The sequence below is a fragment of the Canis lupus genome, chromosome 32 (genome assembly GCF_011100685.1).
Source record: "Canis lupus familiaris isolate Mischka breed German Shepherd chromosome 32, alternate assembly UU_Cfam_GSD_1.0, whole genome shotgun sequence".
Classification (NCBI taxonomy): Eukaryota; Metazoa; Chordata; class Mammalia; order Carnivora; family Canidae; genus Canis; species Canis lupus.
Genome location: NC_049253.1, coordinates 26915580 through 26933715, shown reverse-complemented (window position 1 = coordinate 26933715; position 18136 = coordinate 26915580). Strand labels below are relative to the sequence as shown.

Here is an 18136-nt window from a genome sequence, read left to right as displayed (position 1 = left end):
GTCTCTGTTCATATTGCTGTTTTATTTTGTTCTTCTTCTACCAACCAAAGAAAGAGAGAGAGAGGATGAAAGAAAAAAAGAAAAAAAGAAAGAAAATAAACACACACACACACAATAACTATCTCATTCTCTTCATGACCTTCAGTACTAAGAAGACTGAATAGAATATCAAGATAAATTAGTGGCAGATTTAGTATCCTGGCTGCCTCATTTTCATGATTGCCCAGAAGTTAAGATGTTTGGAATGATTATAGCCTGATAAGGAGAAAAAGACATTGAACTAAGTGTCTACAGTCTAAAACAGATCTGAGAAAACTAATCTTAGCTTTACTGAGATTTTTCAGAGTAACTATTATATAGAGATGTTATGTTCCTTTTCCCTAAGATCTAAGAGCATTTCTTACTCATTTCTTTCTCATTCTTTCCCTAAAAACTAGAGAGAGAGGCAGAGATACAGGCAGAGGGAGAAGCAGGCTCCATGCAAGGAGCCCAACATGGGACTCGATCCCAGGTCTCCAGGACTGTGCCCTGGGCCGAAGGCGGTGCTAAACCTCTGAGCCACCGGCGCTGCCCTCACTTGTCTTCTGTATTTGCTACAAGATTGCTTATTAAATTTTTGCTGTTAGAATCAGGATTAGTTGCTATTTATCATCTCAACTTTCATTTAAAATTCAATGTTAAAAAGAAAGAAAACTTTAAAAATGCAAACATGTGTCTAACTCAGATCACATAAAAGTTCTGAAATGGGCAGATGAAAAATAGCAAGTTTTAATATCTATGCAGTAATAGGTTCTGAAAAGAAGTACTGACTCTATCAGTTTGTATTCAATGTGCCTGAGGGAAGCTAAATAGTGGCATTCCTAGAAACAATGCACCTTAGAAGACTTAATACCAGCTAAATACACTGTAAGAGTATTAAGCCAACTTCTCTTCCAGTGAGGCTTGAGTAAACAATGTATCTCTAAAAAGAAAAACTTCAATGCTGAATTAACTGGTGATTACATTTAAAGTATTTTGAAACATAGTCCCTAAAGTAACAGAATAATTCTAAAAAAACCTAATAAATCTCCTTTCAATGGTCTGAAAAGAAAGACACAGAAAACAAATGAAACGAATATTTAGAACTGAGAAAGAAGTTAATAGAAACTAACATTAAAAGGGAGTTGAAAATCAAATATAAACTATTAGGACTTCATTAAAATAAAAGGCTTCTGCACAGTGTTAGAAACAATCCACAAAACGAAATGACTGAATAAATGAATAAATGTCTAAAACCTACTAAATAGAAGATATTTGCAAAGGGCATATCCAATAAAATGTTAGTATCCAAAATATACAGAAGACTGATACAATTCAACACCCAAACCCAAATACTCCAATTAAAACATAGGCAAAAGACATGGGCAGGCATTTCTACAAAGAAGGCATACAGATGGCCAACAGACATGAAAAGACACGTTCAATAGCACTAATCATCAGGGAAATGCATATGAAAACTACATTGAGATATCACCTCACACCTCTCAGAATGGCTAAAATCAACAACACAAGAAACAACACATGTTGGTGAGAAAATGGAGAAAAAAGGAACCCTTGTGTACTGTTGGTGGGAATGCAAAGTGGTGCAGCCACCCTGGAAAATAGTACGGAGGTTCCTCAAAAAGTTAAAAACAGAACTACCCTAGCAATCGCACTACTGGATATTGACCCAAAGAATTAAAAACACTAATTCTAAGGGACATATACACTCCTGTATGTATAGCAGCATTTTTACAATTGCCAAGATGTGAAAGAAGCCCAAGTGTCCATTGATTGATGAATATATATGTGTGTGTGTGTGTGTGTGTATTTTATTCAGCCATAAAAAAAAAAGACTGAAATCTTCCATTTGTAACAACATGAATGGAGATAGAGTATCATGCTAAACAAAATAAACCAGTTGGAGAAAGACAAATACCATATGATTTCACTCATATGTGGAATTGTAAAAACAAAACAAATAAAAGGAAAACATGAGTGAGATAAATGAAGAAACAGACTCTTAACTACAGAGAATAAACTGATGGTTAGTTACTATAGTAGAGGTGGGTGGGGGTTGGGGGAGTGAAATAGGTGATGGAATTAAAAAGCGCACTTGTCCTGATGACATGCACAGGGTAATGTATAGAATTGATGAATCACCACATTGTACACCTGAAAGTAATATGACACTGTATATTAACTATGCTGGAATTCAAATGTAAAAAACATAAAGAATAAAAAATGTAAGTTGGAAAACAAACCAAAAAAAGCAAGTTGAAAATCAACTTGAACTATAATATAGACATATAATCAAAGAAAAGGGAAAGAAGTTCATGAAAAACATTAAATAAATAAAATGTTTAAAAGGATATTTTACCAAATTTTAAAAACCAATTTAAAGGAATTAACCAAAAAGAAAGAAAAAAAGAATTAACCATGAAGGCAGCAAAAGCCATTCCTTTCTGTACGTTTGGCTGATGTGGGTTAAAACTTTGGGTACAGAATAACTAAATGAAAATTTAGGGCTGAATTAATTCCACTCAAAATACAATGGATAAATTAAGCAAAATTTGGCATGCTGATTTATATAACTAATTTTGCAAAATTGTTAATATGAGAGAAAGTATTAAGTCCAAGCAAATATCCAAATTTATCTGAACATAGAAAGTGAGGATGATCACCATACTGTGTTGTCAGGAAGGATAAGACCACAGTGGGCTTCTCTCAGGCTCTTCAATTTTTATTCTATCAATTAGAAGGGATCTGAGGACAGGATATAGAAAAGGACTAAGGCCCTCATGTCATTTTGCTCACATAATTTTCGCTGACATCTAGACCTGAGGGATATACTTACTTTGGATTAAAAAAGAGCAAATATATGCAAAATTTGCATTGGATGTGAATCTATTGGCCCATTACAATTTTGCTGTAGGGTATCAATTGATTCCTTCTTATAGAGGAAGGACTGTCAAACTCAATGGTTTCCACCAAATCAAACATTGCAGTAGACAGAATTTATCTATAGTTTTGGATGGATCCTCATTTGTTATAAAGAAGATCTATTACACCCAAAGATACTTCCTGAAATTAGAATTTTAAGATAAATCAGCATAGCCCACAAATAAAATAAGTTACTAAGCCTTCCTTTTGAATCTTGATCAATATTCAGAGATGACTATTCCATATCACAAAGGCTAACTAGTTTTTAACTTTTTTCTCTGCTCCTAATGAAATTTGTATTGCTGAAGTATTCTGGAGGAAATAAATAAAGGAGCCTGACATCTCAGCCAGTGCTTCCTGGAGTTCCACACGGCTGATGAGTCCAGGCAGTGACAAATGACATGCTATTCCTGAATATGCAGTCTTTCTCTCCCTCTCATCTTCTTGCAGCTGAACACTGTCACATTCCTTGCAGAAGAAACATACATTTCATAGCTGTCATCCTTGCATAAAAGGCAGAAGGAAGAAAAAATCTTTTTATCAATCTGCCTAAACATTTCCTTTTATTATTTACATATCAATTATCACGAGAAAACATTGAGTATATTTAGACACAAAATGCAGAAAGTTGTTTTGGAAGGTATCACTGACAAAGGAAAACACATGGTGGAGAGTCAGGAACAAAAGGATCGTTCTTTTTGAGAACAATCGTAGGCTTCCTGCCTTGATATTCCTAATCTTTCTGGCATCTTGAGCTCACCAACTGCCTAATACTGGATGCATGCGGTTCTGCCCATCTGTCCAACAGTCAATCTAATTCAGTGATTTACTAAGAAAACATTTAATGGAATATGAATAATGTATAGTAATAAGCAGTTTTTTAAATCTCCAAGATTTATCTTATGAGTGAAAGGGTTGCTTTGTTCTTAAGGAGAAAGTTAATGTCATGTATCCATGTACAATCAACTAGAATTGCTACACAAGTATGGAAAAGGAGAAACTTTTGTGAGAAGTATGAAAGATACAAGTAATTTTATTAGGATTGGCCCACATTTGGCCCATATGCCAAACCACTAATATGCACCAAAAATCACATGGAAATTGGAATCAAGTAATGATCTTTGCCATTTTACACATTCTCGCAGTTTGTCTTTTTAAGATCAAGATCAGAAGTTCTGGTTAGTCAGCTTGTTTTGAAGAAGATTATAACATTTTTCTTTGCTTTCAGAAGATTATAACATTTGTCTTTGCTTTCAGAAGAAGTCCACACTTAAATTAATACAACTCCTTTTATATATATTTATTAAGTATTGGAAATGTGCCAGCATAGTTGGAGGGCAGTGCACCAGGAGAAAAGGTATAGGACATAGGACTTAATGAGATCGCCATAATGTAGGGCCTGTAAACCACAGTAAGGATTTGAATTTTATTCTATGAGTGAAAGGAAGCCACTAGATGGGTGACAGCAGGGGAGGGATGATTTGGTTTCTTTTCCTTTTTTTTTTTTTTTTTTTTTGGTTTCTGTTTCAAAAGAATTATTGTGACTGATGGAGAACAGAGTAACTGGATTGAATTAAGTAGACGCAGGGAGGTCACTCAGGATGCTAGGGAAGGAGTCTACGTGAAAAACTGATGGAAAGCTGGCCTCAGGAGGTGGCAGTGGAGAAGGAAACCATGGTAAGATCTGGGCATATTGTGAAATACAGGTGAACAGATAATAAAGAATTGGCTGGAGAATGTAAAAGAAAAAGCAGAAAAAATTCTTTCAGTATTTTCACCTAAGTAACTAAATGTGAATGGTAGATCTGCAAATGCTATGAAGGCTAAGAAAGATGAAATTACGATGTATTACAGCAGATAGAGAAAGATTTTTGTAGTTCTGGAGGCTTGAGCTGGACAGTTTAGACTTGATAAAATTTAGACAGGGGGCATAAAAGCCTTCTCAGAGGTAAAGCAGAGTTAAAGTTACATATTGTTTAAGGTAACTGAGAGAGATTTTGAAAATACTTGGGGATCTGCTCAAACTGAAGAGTTCTGTAGAATGACTGTGAAATATATGATTGAAAAGAAAGAGAGGCCAAATAAAATAGGGTCTTGAATAATGAGATTAAGCCTTGGAGCTTGATTCTATGGGTAGGAGACAGCCACTGGCTAATTTTCTAGAATTTATTGAGCTAGTAACTTCCAAATTATGTCAAAGGCAGTACTGCCAAAGGCCATTTCATAGATTCCAAAGATAGATCAATGCAGATGCATTTATAAAAGAGTTGAACGCTAAAAAGATCAAGTAGATTTCCAAAGAAAATGCTACAAATTTCATTTTACACACACACACCCCATGCTCACATTCATATATATATACACACACATATACAATACTAAACATTATTAATATAAACTGCTACCCTTCCCAAGTCATTCTTTTGCAGTTTCTTTTTTTAAAGGTATCAATTAGTTTCAAATTTCTATTTGCAACTGAATTCTATGTATCTCGAATATGTCCATCAATGAGTCAATTCTTATTATGTTTCAATAAACTCCTAGGTTCAAATATATATCTTAAAATGTGACCTTAGGAATGTGAGATGATCAGATCTGCTAGTTATGACAAAAAGGCAGTACCTACTAATGAGATATTCAGAGGTTATAGGGAAAACTAGAGACTATAAAGGCCCTCTCAGTCCAGGTACAAGGCCCTTATTCATATATAAAATAAACTGTACACTGTGGATGGATTATCTAATTGTAATAGAAAGTAACAAAAAAAATTTTTTTAAGTTTACCAAAAAGAATAATTTTACAATTCCCTATGTTATCAGGTTAATAAAAACATTAAAAGTTATTCACAAGCTTAGGGATTGGGGCATGCTGTGGATAAAGCATATTAAAATGAGAAAGGTTAAGTTTTAAGGATACAGGAATGTAAGATAATGATAGCTTTCTCAGAGCCCAAAAGATTTGCATTACAATTATGCAAAGTCAAATTGTAAGGTCCCTCATGATCAGATAAACTTGCCAAAATGAAAGAACAAATAAAATATTAAATTCATTCAGGCAATGCAACCCATTACTCCTCGAAAAATCTTTGTTAAAATTTATCTTGAAATTTGGATGTAGTACCCAGTATTATTTGATAGCAAAAAGACAATTGCTGAAATAGTATTTTAATTTGGCTTGATAATTGGGATCAAGAGAAATAAATGAAAGACTATAACCAGACTTCTATTTCTGAGAAATAATAAGAGACTATGAGTGCTATGATACCTCACTCAGAGACAGCCTTACTTCAAACATGAAGGGTAGATAAGGAGGTTGGGGGAGAAATCTTCAAATCTATAACAATAATAGACTAAGAAACTCCTACATATACTCATCATGATTAACAGCTAGATGTCATTAACGTAGCAAAAGAAATTGGTCTTGAATATCACTATATTTCTGATAATGCCTGGCATAGCATCTTACACACAGCAAGACTTCAACAAATATGGACCAGATGAATTGGTGAATAAATAGTAAATGAACAACAAATATATAACTGTACTTTTAAGTAACCATGAGGCTGATTTTTTCTAATTTGTTGGAAAATTAACCTCTTTAAGTTCTAATTGTGGTCAAAGTAGCAGAATGCCTACTCACATAAATGCTGAATAAAGTGGAATACTATAAATACTATTTATTATGCTTTTGTTATAAGTTTAATACATCCTTGTTAAAGGAAATTGAAGAAAATATAAGCAAGAGGAGACAATAAAATGAATGTAATCCATGACCCAGAAGTGGTCTATTGCAGTGTTTCCTCAAGGACAATGTGGGCGGACTTTTTGCAGTTATGCCTTGGAAACATTACTGGCATCTTACAAGCAATGCCTAAGGCTGGGACACTTCCTACAGTGAATGAGAAGGCTCCCCAAAGCAAAATATTAACCAGCTGGAAATGTAGAGAGTCCTCCATTGAGAAAAACTGACAGCCTGATGCATTTACTTCAGCGCTCTCTCTCTCTCTCTCTGAGCTCTCTCTCTCTCTATATATATATATATATGTATATATACATACATATATACATACCATACACAGATATTATTTTTAATGAAAATAGGTAATACTATACAAACTATTCATCTTGTTTTGTGATCTGTTCTTTCACTTAATGCAACAAGAGCATCCTTCCATTCCATTAATTATTCTTCTATGCCAACATTTTAATGGCTGCTCAGTGGTATGTTCATTTTAATATACCACTGTATGAATCAACCATATCTTAGGCCTTATCAACTTTATCTAAGACCCTACTGCCAAATGTCTAACTTTTTTTCAACTTAACATTATAATCAAAGCTGAGATGAATATCCTTATATTTAAATTTATGATCATTTACATTCTTGGAAGTAAAACTGTCAAAGAATATCCACAAGTTCAATCTTTTAATAAAGATTTCTAGCATGTCCTCAGGAATGATTTGTATCAACTTATTTTCCAACCATATTGTTGGTGATTGAATGGACATCTCTCACATAAAGTTATTAGAAATGTGAAACACCCACTGAGGGCACAGTGACATCGGATAAAAGCTGTAATAGGTAATTCCCTATTTCATATCTAAACAGGAGGCACAAGGATTGGTATGAAATAAGGTTACAGTTGAGACAATGAAACTAAATTATAAATTTTCAAGTGTTGGCCCCTTCATTATTTTTTCATCAATAAAGTTTAAAAAGAAAGAGGAGAGAGATTTCCATAGAAATAGATGTGAAGAAAAGTATTGGTGGAGCATCAGAATCTATTTTTCCCCTGAAACTTTCTCTATAGAGACTAGTGGCAACTCATGAGCTTGGGAAGGCTCACATCTCATCCCTTGGTGGGACTCTTCCTGAAGAGCAGGATCTGTTAGTTTTCCCAGTGATTACAGAGTATGAACAAATAACCACAGAGACATGGGGGGCTGACATACCAAGCTGGAGGGTTTAATCTTGGTCCCCTCACCCCCACAGGCCATGATTCCTGAGAGTTGAGGCTGGTGTGGCAGAGATTCCTAGGTTTCCCTGCATCCAGATCAGGCAGAAAGAAGAGTAGACAGGCTCTAGTGGCCAAGTCTGGAGGACAGAGGCAGGGAGTGGCAGGAGAGCATGGTTGTCCTTGACCCCTGAAGTTACAAGGGGACAGGTGGACACATTTAGACCATAGAACATCCACATCAGAGAGGCACCCCAGGATATTAGTGGCTGTGCTGAATGAAAACCAGGCCTGATCAAAAGCAAGGATATTGCTATCATTATCCCTCCTTCTTTCCCCCTTTGCAGACATATCATCCCATTTTCAAGCAAACTTGGGGAAAGGAAGCTTTGAGCTCATGTCAAGCTCTGGTAACAAATAAATCTTGTATTTGGTTGAATATTTATAACAATGAGACTGTTTTACACTGGAAATAACTAAAATAAGATTCAATGCAAGCCCTTAAAGATTATGAACTAAGCCTTAGTGCCTGTTATGAAGATGTCAAAGTAAGAGAAGCTTACGATTATACCACCTCTGGAATTGTTCCATTATAGAAAGTTCTGGTGTAGAAAATTGCTTCAGAAAAAAAGCTCTCTGGCCTCCTTTCCATCAAGAGACTTTCCTGCCTTTGAGTATAAGTGAAGGGGTGCCAAAATGCCACAGCCAATTCTTAAACCTATTTCTTATTCAGGTCAGAAGGGAGCTTCATCAGGATTTGGTACAAAAGCTTCATACGAATGAAGAAAGTCACTTCTTTGGACTTCTCCAAGAGATCTTACAGAAAATAGCTATAAAAGAATACAATTTAGATATGAGATGCTTAGTCTTGAGGATCTCTAAGTACTCTAACCCTGGACTAAACACTAGTCTTATTAAGAAAAGGACAAAAAGAGTGAGTAGGGACAGTGTCAGTCAGCCTGCGGCATTTCAAATCTGCCTTCCACTAAATATCCAGCCAGACCCACTCTCCATGGGTTTGGTATTAAGAAGACATTAGATAAGACTGCAACTCTACCTCTAACAAGATATTAGGGCTCTGGGATTTTCTTCCACTTAAAAGAAAATTTTTTTAATTTTGTTTACTCTAGTGCTTCCTGAAATTATGTCTTTCTAATTACATGTGTGTAATATTCAATAGAACACAATGGAGAAATCAAAGGAAAAATAATAGTAGTGTGACTTCCCTGTGTTTAGCTAAATAAAGTAGGATGTTCATTGAATGGTTTTTCCACTTTCTGTGTTTACAATTTGCTTACATATGAACAAGACCTATAATCATATACCCAACACAATTCAAAGAAAATGCAGGCTCTTCTTAACAAAATGTCCTCACTGTATAACATATCACAATTGATTGTTTATCTTTTGTCTATGTGACATCATTTCATTCACACTGACTGTTCAGTGGCTGGCCAGTTATAGAGAGTTTTGGTTTAGAAAGGTTAAATGAGTTTCCAGAGGTCTGGCAATGTGTAATTGAACAAACTGGCCTAAAATTCAAGCCATTAAACATACTCAAAACATTCTGAACTAATTTAATCCAACACTTCTTTTTCACAGATGAGAAAATCTGTGCTTAGAGGGGTGAGATGACATCATCTAGCAGAGGGAGAAACACAAGACCAATTCCACGTTCCCTGACTTAAGGCTCATGCCCTGCATACTAAGCCATGCTTTTCCTATACACATGACCAAATCAAATGACGTAGATAAACCAGGAACCCAGTATAATGATAAAGGCCAGCTGGCTATTATGATGAGTCAAAGAACAGATATAGATCAGCTTTAATTAGAAAACTTGTGAAATGCTTTTGTTTTAAACTCACAAGTGTTAGTTTTCCTTTGCAGGAAGAACACTATGAAAGGATCATTAGGTTAAGCAGTTATTAGTATTTAGTTGAGATTATTTTTTAAAAGTGCCTACTTTACATATGTCATAATGTTAATTAAAGATGAAGGGTTTTTTTAAAGATGAAACATTTTTAATTCCATTGTGTGCTTTGCATGACAAATGTATTAATCCCTAACTCAGTGACCATTAGTAAGAGCACATGCCTTCTCCAGTTTCACTAGATAGCAAATAATACACAATCTACTCACCAAAAACTAGACCTTTAAAACAAAATGGTATATACATGCTGAGAAAACTCCGGTAGCATGAAGTAGAAATATTGAAAGGGCAATTCTCCACTCTTTAGATTTCCAACAAATAGGATAAAGTATACACACACACACACACACAAATACATACATACATACATATACATAAATATATACATATAAATTGGAGGTAATTTGCTATTATGGCTTGTCAGACAGTTAAATTCTATTAAAATCTTAAATTCTAGGGATCCCTGGGTGGCGCAGCGGTTTGGCGCCTGCCTTTGGCCCAGGGCGCGATCCTGGAGATCCGGGATCAAATCCCACGTCAGGCTCCCGGTGCATGGAGCCTGCTTCTCCCTCTGCCTGTGTCTCTGCCTCTCTCTCTCTCACTGTCTGCCTATCATGAATAAATAAAAATTTTTTTAAAAAATCTTAAATTCTAAAATTCTTAAATTAAAAGTTCATATTATTCTTCACAATTCACAAAGCTGCCAACTGAATTCATTCTTATGAATTGAGTTCCAAATAGATTTACTGTTTTTTGGCAGTGTAAAGAACACTAAAGAAGAGTAAGACAGTTTCCATGTCTAATCAGGAAGATAAAATATAAATTTCCTTTAAAAAAAAAACTTTTTTATTCATTCATTCAGTTGTTTATTCAACAAACATAATTTCTAGCTTAGTTTTCCCTGTATTAATGTATACTATAGTCTCATTAAGAATTAAATACTACTTTGAGGAGTACCTGGATGGCTCAATGGTTGAGTGTCTGCCCATGATCCTGGGATCCTGGGTCCTGGGATCAAGTCCTGCATCAGGCTCCCCGCAGGAAGCCTGCTTCTCCCTCTGCCTATGTCTCTGCCTTTCCCTCTGTGTATCTCATGAATAAATAAAATCTTTAAAAATAATAATAATAAATAAATACTACTTTGAGAATTTTCAAAATAACTGTGTAATTCTAGAATCACCTGATAAAGAGAAAATATTTAAATTGTAACTTAAACATTTATATGTTTTGCAAAGTTTTGATAAAATTTCTTATAAAAGAATTACCTGCTATTTGAATTGACAAATTGCTCATTTTCTCCTCATTGCGCAACAATTGGGTTGATGAGATGTATCATTCAACTCTAGTTCTATAATTATATATTTACATGCAAAACACAATTGGCATCTCATTTACCTTATTTCTGTTGCTTTGAATTCAAGTAAACATATTTTGTCCTAGATTTTTGTGTATTTTGAATGTCTATTTTCTCTTGATAAAGCAAACACCACCATTAAATATCTCCCTGAAAATAGGAAAACTAAAAGCCTATATTTGAAGCAGCAAAAAATAAAATTACTCTTACTTTTTAGAAACAAAAAAGCTGATTATCATTGAAGTTTGGGAGACAACCACTGCATGTCATAATAAATAAATATCTATCCCCTTTATTCCTGTCACCTAAACATATTGGTATTCTTTTTCAAGGTTTTCCATTGAATTATAAGGTGGAAATATGGCTCAGATGGTAACAGAGGTTTAAAATGAAAACACTTAAATTTGAAATCATTCTTTATATAATAATATCTGATCCATGAAACTATCAAATATCATCTTTTCTTTGCATGTGAAAGGATATTAGCAATAGATGTTAGCCACATGAACCAAGTGAAGACTGGTTCATAAAATATGGTCATTCCTCTCACATTGCATTCAGTAGAATTTTTTTTTAAAGATTTTATTTATTCATGAGAGACAGAGAGAGAGAGAGAGAGAGGCACAGACACAGGCTCCTTGCATGGAGCCTGACATGGGACTTGATCCTGCGACTCCAGGGTTACGCCCTGGGCCGAAGGCAGGCGCCAAACCGCTGAGCCACCCAGGGATCCCCGCATTCAGTAGAATTTTAATTCATATTAAGCATTTATGAAGGAATGAGCCAATTTCACAAATATGAGTTAAAGCTGTTTGCTGGTGTGCCTTGAAGCAGTTCTATCACATTCTTCCTATAATACATTTTCTAACAAACAAAACTACTATCACAATTGGTTTTTTGAAGACTGAAATTGGATTTGTAGTCATGTATATATCATGGGGTTATAATGCTTACACATTATTAACTGCTGGTGCTAGGACTCAGGTGGAAATATTTTTATGAAAAAAAAGAAATATTTTTATGTTTCTGTCTGAAAAGTAAAATATTGTGGCAGTTTTCTCTGCGTGTGAGGCAATTTCATAATCTGCTGACAAAAACAAAATTTAAAGTGTAATATTTATTGAAAGTATAGGTCTCTCTCATTCCTAACAAAAAGCATTTTTTTCCCTATGATTGATATATATGTGTTACAGATACATACAAATTCTCAAAAAACAGAAATTTCCTTTTTCACCCTGGGGTACATATGTCGTTGCTGTGCTTAGACCACATTTCTTGAAAGTAAGAGTCATACATGTGTTATTCACCTCTGTATTCCTTAGAGTGCCTGAGTGTCCAGCATATATAAAGTACCCATTAAATAACTGAATAATAAGCCTAAGTTTCTTTTAACTTTATATATAGTTATTGTGAACTTTCCCATTTACAACCTTACAATATTAAGGGGAATTTGGAATCGTGATTCATCCATCCTCAACCCACTGAAATATTAGATACAAAGAAAGCCCATCATTATAGATGTGTTTCTAAGTAGAGATTCTATGTAATAGTAGACTTTCATATGAGCCTAAAATATGTATTTTTACATATCACATTGAAAAATATTGCTAATTATATACATGTTAAAAACAAACCAATCAGGTCAATTAGGTTTTTTTCTTTTATTATGACATGCTTTAGCCAAAGATTACAACATTATTAATAGTATGTGCCACTCCCACCACAAATACAAATCAGGCAATTCCCTGTGCCACCAAGCTTTTGGCTTAGGCTTAACTATAACTAACAGTAATGTTGGTTATCTTCAGAGGTCAAGCACAAAAGCAAGACTCATACTTCTAATTATTTGAGAGAATATATCTATGATTAAAAAACACTTAAGGAGAATAAACTGTAAATCAGAATATTTCACTAACATTGACATCTCTTGTTACCTTGTTATTAACAATACAGTATTAAGATTACACCTATGATATGTATATGCTTCTTCAAAGAAATCTGAAAGATGGCCTGTGATTTTTGGCTTATTTGTGAAATCAGTATAAATGAATTAGCTGATGTCAATATCCATCATATGATTATTTAATTAGTAGGTCTATAATATTCAAGCATTTAAAAATAAGTCTGCATCAAGCTAAACATGATAGCTCTGGTAAGTCAAAGGAAGTAAGGAGGACACTTAAATGTTATAAAATATGTCAAACCTGATATTTTCATTCCTGCTCTGTTTTACTCCTCTAGTACACACTTGGTTAACTATCCTCTTACAAATGAAGGCCAGAGCACAGAGTATACGTGCTTCTATCCATCTGAAATCAGTATTTGCTGGATAACTGTGTGGGGATAGTAAAAATTTCTTATAATCTGATCTAATTTTTTCAAAGTGGCACTGCTTAGGAACTTCACTCTAATTCTGAAGAAAAAAAATGAACAGATGAAGTGGAATATTTCAAGCCTATTACTTGAATAAAACCTATTAATTTCCATGTAGATAGGTCAGTGCCTAAAATGGGATGTGATAATGAAGCTGACTGCTGTACTATTTCTCAGGCAGTGGCTCTACGTTATGTGTAGAACTTTTACTCTCTACAAATAATAGGAAAAAAATTATGGAAGTACAGACCTCAGGGACACTAAGGATCCAACTCTTCTAGCGCATTCCAGTAGCACTAAAGAAATGCTCATTTGTTCAGTAAGGATTTATTTGAGCAGTAATCACATGCAAAGCACTGTTAAGCAGTTGGAATGGACTAAGTGTTGCAGTTACTAGCTATATATTTCAAACACAGATGTACTACAGAAAAACTCTTACTCATTATGCTTATCTATAATAGTCTTGGTACAAGCAGATAATTTGTTCTCAATATAAGTAGGAAACAAAAAAAAAAAGTAGGAAACAAATTTTGTCTATATAACATCACTGTTTGAACTTAAAACTTGAGCATTTCTGCCAATACATTTGCAGCCTGTTTCTACCATGCCAATCAAGTGAATGAGCTTCAGGAAATGAGTTGTATAGCTTGTGTGCACACAGGTAAAAATATATAGATCAGTAGATGCACTATTCTAATGTATTCAGTAGAGAAGCTAATAATATTTGATAAAGCAAATTCTTAAAATTCAAGACATCCTATTTGTCCTTTAATCTAATGTCTTATAATTAGAAATTATTACTAAAGATAGCTTCAGTCATATGAAAGTCAAATTTAAAAAATATCTAGATATCATCATATCTCTCTGTTAACATCAAAAGGAGATAGAACACACCAAAGCAAACATCCCCAAAGTGATAAATTTAGCAAATAAAAACAGAAAAATCAAAATGAGCTATTAGAGCTCTTGGTTTAAAAAACAGAAAAAGAAAACACCAAAGGGAAGAAAGAAAAAAAAAAAAGGGAAGGAAGGCAGGCAAGAAGGGGTGAGGAGAGGGGGTAAGGGGAGGGGAGAGGAGGGGCAGGGGGGGAATGAAAGAAAAAAAGATTTGTTCCACTATCAATCAGGGAGTAATGGGCCAAATACCCTCAAAGGGCTAAACATCAATGTAGCCACTCCTTTTGCACTGTTGCTGATATTTAAGACAGGCACCAACTGCCAAGAGAATGGCACAGCCATTAATCCATTTCAAAGAGCTAACATCCAATAGTCCTGCTAACCACATCCCTCTTCCCCCAAGTCTCATGAAATGTACTACCAAATCTTGTTGATATTAACTCCTACATAGTCTTTAAATTAATCTATTTCTTTCTCTTCCCCACCTACACCTTAGAGTATACAGTCATCTCTTCTTTCCATCACAGCCCACTAACTCATCCCTGGTTTCCACTCTTCTTTCCCTTTAATCTGTTTCCTACCAGGCAAGTAGAGACATCTATTCAACATGTGAAGTTATAACCTGACATCCTTGCTTAAATATTTTCAATAGGTTCCTTCATTCTTAAAGACCAACATTCTCAACATGGTCAACCAGAATGTGACCCTACTTATCTCTCCAGCTTCTTCTACCTTATTTTCTGTGGCTCTGGCTACAGTCCTCTTGGACTTGCCATGGTCTTCTACCACATGAGGTTTCTTCATGTTGTTATTTTTGCCTGTAATGTTTTTCCTCTACCTCCCACTTGTTTATTAATTGCCAGTCACTTTTCTAGATCTCAATGAAAACATCACTTCCTCAGAGAAGTTTTTGTAATGCTCTCCCTTATCCCTACCCCATACTAGCTGGGATACTCTCTGCATTATGTACTCCATAGCATTTCATAGTTTAGAACGGCATACTTCTTGTGTGGTAATTAGATGATTATTATTATCTTTGTCACCAGATGATAAGCTCTATGAAGACAAAAACTGTGTATGGTTTTCTCACCATTTTAACTGCAATATCTAACAAAGTTTCTGACACATAGTGAGCAAGCTTTATTTCTTGAATAAAGAGTGAGTACATCAATGGAGTTATTAACAAGTAGTTAAAGCAACAATAATTTACTTATTTCCCTTTACCAGAATCATTTTGATCAGAGTTTGAATGATGAAATTACATTACTTCAAATCTCATAATGAATAAATTGAAAGATTTTATCTAAACTCTCTAGCATTTTTGGCATTTCATAGATATGGCCACAAAGAAAAGATTATTAGCATCCTCCTTGAGTTAAATGGAAACTCAGAACATCACTGCTAAATTGGGCTTTAACGATTTTCTGGTATAGTTTCTCATTATATGAGAAAGAGTCTTAGGAGATCCTCAAAAGGTCATTCAGCCTATTGATGACAGAGCAGGGATGAAAATCAGCCATTTAAACTCTCAGTTTAATGTGTTTTTTTTTTCTATAACTATGCTGCAATTTCTAGGTTTTATGGCTTCATTTTCATATTAAAAATATGGAAGAACTTGTAAGTACCCGTAAGAAAAATATCTCCAAATAGTTAATTTTGTCATATCATTAGATTTCTGCTTTAAATTATTAAATTGGAATGTTTTTAGAAAAGCAAAAAAAAGCCCAATTTTGTAAGAAATGAAGCACTCTCATGCCTTATTTGCAATTTACATAGTATGCCTTAAATAGGGGTAAGAAGGGGTTTGTACATGTTTCCCTCGTTTCTTAATATTCTGAAGCATAGAATTTTTCCAGTTAAATCTGGTTGTCTGTAATTCAGTTTATAAAAAAACAAAAGGAAGGTAGATTTTGAGGAAGTGCTTGGGGAAGTGACATAGATGGAAAAGCAGTATGAGCATCTAGTTAATTACAATCAGCCATGTGACCTTGGACTGCTCACTCCCCCTCTGTAGATTCTGTTTTCCTTATCTGTACAATCACAGGATTGGTCTAAATCATGGACTTTGTCTGTTGATGGGCTTTCCAGGTCCCCCCTAAGCCTTTATTGTGTGTATTCCTGAGAAGAATCCATCGTTTCTATTAGACTGTCAGAAGCACTTGGGACATTAAACAAGCTAATTGCCTCTGTACTAATGCCTGAGGTCCCTCCTAATTTTGAAATGTAATAAAGCTATAAATATAATTTATAAAGTCAGACAGAAAATAGAAATTTGTATAATTATTAGCACAGGTAATAAGAGGATATCTACACAAAGGAATACTACTATCATTAACCATACACTTAAGTGTTAGCTGAAGAACTACACTAGAAGCCCAGCTCAGATTTTCCATAACTAGCATCAATTGCCCAGATGATATAAATACATATGATAAATCTCTGTATGTCCCAGACTTTTAGTCCTGCCTTTTTATAAATCAATGTTTTAATGATCCATCAAGGCAGGCCTGCCAAATAGAATTACATGGGGTAGAAACAATCTAGAGTAGTTTGCCAGCAATTAAAGCTACTTTCTTATAGTATTCAAAATATTTCTTACAAAACCATTTCAATGATAACTTTCAGATAAATAGCCACAGTTGCTATGCAATGCATGTAATTATTAGACACAGAAATAAAAGTCACTCTGCTTATACTTATTCCTTCTTTCCTTTCCTTCTTATATATATATATATATATATAATATTTCTTATTTCTTATATATATTTTTTATATATATATAATATTTCTAATTATCAGAAAAAAATATTTCTAATTATCTACCATGTGTCAGGTACTCTTCTAGACACTTGTGAAATATCAGTGAACAAAGATATATTCCACCTTCCTGGGGTTTATATTTTAGTAGGGTGCAAATAAAATAATAAACAACATATGTAAGAAGTAAGTTGGGGCACCTGGCTGGCTCAACTGTTAAGTGCCCAACTCTTGATTTTAGCTTAGGTCATTGATCTCAGGGCTCAGTGGGAAGTCTGCTTGAGATTCTCTCTCTCCTCCCTCTGCCCCACCCCCATGCACAGCATTCTCTCTCTCTCTCTCCCTCTCTCTCTCTCATAAATAAACAAATAAATAAAATATTTTTTAAAAAATAAGATACTTATGACTCTTTAAGGCGATACATGCTTCAATGTAAATGGAAAAAGTAAAGAGTAGGGAGATAGGGAACACAAGAGGTGAGGAGAGTGTTTTCAATCTCAAATAGGTTAGAGTAGGACTCACTGAAAAGGTGTCATTTAACACAGATCTGAGGAGATGAAGGAGTGAACCAAGTATATAACCTTGGGGAAGAACTTTCCAGATAGGGGAAGGAGCCAGGGCAAGGGAGTACTCAATTTGTTCAAGGAATAACAAGGAGGTCATGGTGCCAGGGAAACAGCAAAAATCTTTGCTGCTGTGGTCACAAAATTTATGAAATCTCATCTTCCAGCTGACACCTCATTTTCTATAACTTACCTGTTTAAAATGACAGTCATGATATTTTTTGAATAATCTTACTAGAGTCTCATATTTGTCAATAAATGCAGTCAAATTTCTTTGGAGAATTTAAAAATCACCCCAAAATCATGATCTCTGATTGGTATACAATTTGACTCTCAGTCTCCAC

General features: G+C 34.6%; 1 protein-coding gene across 15 annotated transcripts in view; it reads right to left on the bottom strand.

Moving 5' to 3' along the window:
* SNCA (synuclein alpha) overlaps window positions 1-18136 on the bottom strand; it is a 166566-nt gene that overhangs the window by 105543 nt on the left and 42887 nt on the right. The gene's annotated exons all lie outside the window — the stretch shown is intronic.